Below are 6114 nucleotides of genomic sequence, written 5' to 3'. Positions count from 1 at the left end.
TATTTTTAATTAAATCTATTGTTTGATATGAGAGTATCAAATAATATATAATCACACACACACACACACACACACACACACACATATATATATATATATATATATATATATATATATAGAGAGAGAGATAGAGAGAGAGAGAGAGAGAGAGAGAGAGAGAGAGAGAGAGCAATCTGATCACATTCACTACCCCCCCATGGCCTCCCTTATCTTCCTTCTGCTCCTGCCAAGCCCACTTCTCCCACCCATTTTCATGTGTATTTTCTGGTTGGTTGGTTTTATGATCCTGTGAGTAACAAGGGTTACCTTACCTGACATGATCATATTCTTTGGAGTGTGAGGGACACACCAGTAAGCAGACATTTGAAAAGAATGAATCCATGATTCCTTATCAGCCGCACTCAACAGCCAATAGTTTCTTGGGGAGGGGCAGGATCCCAGGAGTCCTTCCCTTATCCATGAAGAATGTTGACAGGCCCAGCCTTGTGCAGGCCCAGTATATGTGTCCTCAGCTGCTTTGAGTTCATAAGTGCAAAGGTCATGCATGTCATGGGCAGAAAACAGCATTTCACAGCACTGATCCATCATTTGGCTCTTACGATCAGCTCAGGTTTTAAATCTTAAAAGCAATTGCCTAAACCATTGTTCCCATCTCCTATCCACTTACCAGACATGTACCAAGTACCCTTCTCTCATTAATGGTGATAAAAGGGACAATGGCACCAACCAGTATATGTGGCTGCCTTCATACATTCCTGACCTGCCTTCATCCCTTCCATGTTCCTTTTGTTATGCTTTTCACTCCTGCTCCTACCTTATTAGAGCTAGAAAGTCCCAAGATGCTACCAGGTTCAGTCCTTCTCACATACACCCTGATGTAGAATCCTGTGAAGATGGAGATGCTTTGGCACAAAGAAAGAAGACATTTCTTCCTGTCACACAACCCACCAGTAGTAGAGTCTGTGATATAATCTGCCAGTAGTGGACTGAAGTCATATTCCAGAAATCTTAATACCCTTGCCTCAAATAAAAATCATTTGTTCAGCTGGAGACCAAGTTGTTTACCTTTCAAAAGAAGTTTCTGAAGGTATATTGAAAAGTGTTAGCCCTGGTATCCTGTGACATTTCTATATCAAGCAATAACAGAAACCTAGAAGAGACAAAAGTGTCTGTGAATGGTTGACATTTTTGTCATAACATCCTTACTGTTGGGTTTTGTCATAACATCCATACTATCCTTGGGTTGGAGATATGGTTTAGTTGTAGAGTGTGCACATAGCATGCACAAAGTCCTAGATTTAGTCCCTGTGCTACAAAAAGGAAAAAGTACCCCCATCCCTACTGCATATTTTCTGATGTCCTAATGCACTGCAAATAGAAAGTAACACTGGGAACAAAGGAGATGTTTCCTCCCTTTTGCTTCTTTTTTTTTTAATGTTTCAAGTGGATTTTATTATTTTGGTCACTCGCTTGTTTAGTATAAACAATATTACATACATATCATGGTGGTGACATAAGCCTGTAATCAAATAAAATTAAGTCTAAGTTCCACCAAAAGATGTTAAAGAAATATGCAAATATAACACAGGAGCTGAGAGAAGGCACTTAAATGCACACACCTGAAGAAAGACTGTCATGCTTCTCATATTTAACCATGCGGGTTATCATCCTTCTAACTCACACACATTTTAGTTGGCTTACCAAGTAATGGCTTCCATATGAGTTTTTGTCATATACCCTTCTTTTGTGGTTAGCTCTCCTTTATTTCCTCTTTGCCTCCTCCATCCCCTCCATCCATGCCTTCTTAATCACCCCCACACCCTAGGTATTCTCTTATCTGTTTCCATATCACTTGCATTCTGCTATGCTCCATCCCTTGAGGTATTCAACCAATGATCTTTTTCAGGGGCCTTACATTCTACAAGTATTCCATTAAGCCAAAATATCTAAATATTTGAAGGTGGGCTCTATAAAGAGAATGTGAGGCATTTGTCACTTACTGCATTCAGTATAATTTTTGATGGGATTGCCCTGAATATGTGGATTATTTTTTGATTGGGTGGCCATTTTTACAATGTTGCTTCTGCCAATCCATGAATACAGGAATTCTTTGCACTTTTTAGCATCTTCCTTAATTCTTTCTTCATTGTTTTAAAGTTTTCATTATAGAGGTTCTTTATTTCTTTAGTTATATTTTCTCCAAGGTATTTTTTTTGAGGCTGTTGTAAATGGAATTGTTTCCCAGATTTCTTTCTCAGTGTATTTGTAACTGGTATATAGGATGGTTACTGATTTTTGTAGATTAATTTTGTATCCTGCCATTTTGCTGAAAGTGTTGATCAGATGTGAGTTATTTGGTGGTGTCTTTAGGAGACCTTGATTTGGGAGATGTGGGGATGTGGGGTGGTTTGGAAGGGAAGGCTGGAGGGTGGAATGAGGGGGGGTCTGTGGGTGCTATATAGAGTGAATAGAAAATTTCTTAATTAAAAAAATAAAATAGAAACTATAGAATCTAAAAAAAAACATGTCAAACTTCAAAATATCTAAGAACACAAGTTCCATTTCTCTTTTCTTTATGAGAAAAACTGCTGTGGGATAATCCTTCTGTATGTTGTGAATATGTGTTACTTTCATTAGTTAATTAAAAAATGCTGTTTGGCCTATAGCAAGGCAGGATAAAGTTAGGTCAGACAATCAAACTGATGAACAAGGTGGAGTTGGGGGAGATGTGAACCAGCTGCCAGGGAAGCAAAATTGGCATCCAAATTGTGAGCACAGGCATTTAAATGTGCTTTGAAGCATAGAAATAGCATAAATCAGATTCCATAATTATTCTACAAAAAAGTTTATGATACCTAATATTGTTACTATTTGTAGGTCTTAAAAATCATGTAATCAAGTGTTTAAAAATAAGGGAATTGAAATAGTAATTGAGTGTACACTTGAAAAATTAATGAGGAAAATATTACATTAGTAAAACCCATGGGAGACAGCCAATAGTAAATTTACATAAGGCAGTCATAATTTAGGCATTTTAGTTACTAAATACAGTGGAAGACAAAGGAGCTCAGCATCAAAATCTAGAGACTAAAAAGGATCAAAACACTACATCACAGAAGTTAGTGGAAAGAAAGAATTTTTAATATAAACAATATAGAGACAACTACTTCGGCATTTGAAACACAAATAAAAGGTGCTTGTTTCAGTGATAAAGGGAAGGAGGGAGAAAGAGGACTAGGAGGTTAAGATGAGTAAAATTTATTTTATCTATGTTTTAAAAGACAAAATCTCTCTAGGGATAATATTGGTGAGTATGTTTACATACTTGGAATAGGAAAGACCCTTCTAAACATGATATAAAATGCCAGAAACTTCAAAGGAAATGGATTAAAATATGTCATACTAAAGAAATAACAAAACAAAAAAGTATACAGGATTAAATGAATGTACAGTCACAAGTCAGTTTTCAGTGGAAATAGTTTCTGAGCTCAAGATAGATTTAAAATTTTATGTGTGTCTTTATATGTGGGGGTCGGGGTGGAGAGTGTAGGTCATTACACTAGAAAGGAAATCACGAAAGTGGGTGTCTTGATCTAGGAAAGAATACAAAATAATTTGTGTGTGTGTGTGTGTGTGTGTGTGTGTGTGATATGAAACTGAGAGAAGTAAGGAAACTAGCCAGAAAAAGGACAGAAGTGGGCAAAAGGATGAATTCTGACAAAATATGAAGGAATACATATGTGTATGTATGTATGTATGAAAACACTATAATGAAAACCATTACTTCTAATGCTATATTTTACGGCATTTATTTACTTATGGTGTGTACGTGTGTGTGTGTGTGTGTGTGTGTGTGTGTGTGTGTGTGTGTGTGTGTGTGTGTGTATGTGTGTACATGAACGTACATATGTGTGCTCTTGTCAGGTTGTGCAAATGTAAATCAGAGAACAACTTATGCAGGAGTCAGCCTTCTCCTTCTACCATGTGAATTCTGGGAATTGACCTCAGGTCATCAGGTTTGGTAGAAGGTATCTTTACCCACTGAACAGAGACTCTCTAGTAAAGGAAAGCAAACCTAGGTATGAAGTCAATATGAAGTTTTTAAGAAACTGGGTGTAGCCAAAGTGCTTCTAAATTGCAATTTGAATATCTTCAAGACTTATGACATCCTACTATTACTGGTATCTTTTACTGATAAGGGTGATGGATAAATAAGCCTTAGTGAGAAAGTAGCCATGCTATGGGATTTGCTTTAAACCTCCAGTCCTACAAGTCAAATCACTGTCCAGTTATATTGACTTTCAGATAAAATTCAGCATGAATATGATTATTTGAAAGCCATACTTTCCTTTAAAGGAATGTTCCTAATCCAAGGCTGAGCACAGCACTTTTAGGGTATGATCATGTCTATCAAAGACAATACCCCTTCAGTAGAATTTCACTTCCGGCTCCCTCCTCCTTTATTGTTCAAAGATACCCACCCCATCCCTTACTGTTCTCATCCTATCTTGGTATGTGTTTCCCAGATGCTCTAAACTGAGTTTGTTGATACCAAGAAGCATGCTATAAGAAGGGATTCTGGAATATTTAGTCATATCATGGTAAGAAACAAACCTTCCTTGAATGGTGCATGGGTCACAAACAGCACCTAGCACACTATGAATAAGCCCAAATTCTGAAGATTTCATGGTGGCTACCCTGTGAAAACAATCCAATGTGGAGAATTCTGTTTTCTGGGCCATACATTTGAAGGCTTGCAATAGTAAAAGCTGTATATGCAAATTGGAGTTGGAGTTGACCAGTTATTACTAGTTAGTATTATTACCCCACACAAGGATCCAGAGAAACCCAAAATCATTAACAACAGTTAACAGATAAATATGAGTCAGAGGGCCTCTTTGGAAACTTACAAAAGGGATTTTCTCTTCTGCAGCCACAGAAATGCAATAAACCCAGAACATAAGAGTTAGGCTTGAAAATCTACAGAGATGAACTAAAAGTTCAGCCAAATCATGTTAATTAGACTAAAGTGAGGGCCCTGTTTAGGAAAACTCATTACTCTGAAACACTGAGTTGTGTCACAGGAATGGGTATACAAAGAATTAAAGCTTTGTAGACTTCCCTGGAAATTCAAAGCCTTAAGAAGTAGTCTTCCCTTCTCAATTAAGAGTTAGTATTCAGATATTACTGGATTGTGGGGCGTTTACCCAACCACCCCCACAGTTCCCCAGAGTTTTCTTGAGTGTGAGCAGCAGGAAATATTAGATAGAAGGATTTATTGTGGAGAATCTCACGGAGATAAACAGATAGAAAATAAAGGATAGCCTCGAGAGGGCCTGGAACCTTTTCCAACGGTCCCCAACTGTCTCTGCCCCAGGGTTTTTATAGAGATGCCAAGGGGTGGAGCAAAAGACCTCCTCCACCAGCACAGCCAAGTGCAGACCATCTCAGACACCTGCACTCAGGCCCATGGTCTAATCATCTTCTATGCGGGCATGCTGGGTAAAGCCACGAGGAACCCGAGAACGGGCTCCCACACTGGATGATCCTTTAGAGACCTTTATCATGCTAAGCCAATAATTGGAGTTAAATAGAAGTAAAATAAATAGCAAGTTCTAAGTATAGTAGTTATGATAAAGGAGGAAAGAGATAATCTTCCAGATAAGTTATAAAGCTTAGCTTCTGAGGGGAAGACATCAGTGACACACATTTGAGGATGGTTTATCAAGAAGGCTAGAACACAAATGTAAATAACTAGAAATCCATCCATACGAGGATGGTTTCTGAAGACATATTATTTGAGTCTAGTAAGAAAACCAAGATATGTGGCAAAATCTTTGTTAGAGTGGCACTGGGAAGCTTAGGGAAACCAAGTTAGAAAGCCCGAGTTTCCTTGGCAGACAATAAGGGAAGGGATGTAAGGGCCTAGAAATAAGATGCTACAAAGGAGCTCAGAAGATGAGTTGGGTGAAGTCATGCCTTAAGCAAACAATGAGCTGTGACATGTGCAAAGAACATTCTGGCCAGAGGAAAACTGACCCATAAGCTCCAAACCAAAAGATGATGACATGCAGCCCAGAGCCAACCAAGAAATGCCACAGCAGCTGAGATCAA

This window comes from Peromyscus californicus, unplaced genomic scaffold (genome assembly GCF_007827085.1).
Source record: "Peromyscus californicus insignis strain IS unplaced genomic scaffold, ASM782708v3 Scaffold_10__1_contigs__length_136768540, whole genome shotgun sequence".
NCBI lineage: Eukaryota > Metazoa > Chordata > Mammalia > Rodentia > Cricetidae > Peromyscus > Peromyscus californicus.
Note: the sequence above shows the minus strand (reverse complement) of the source record.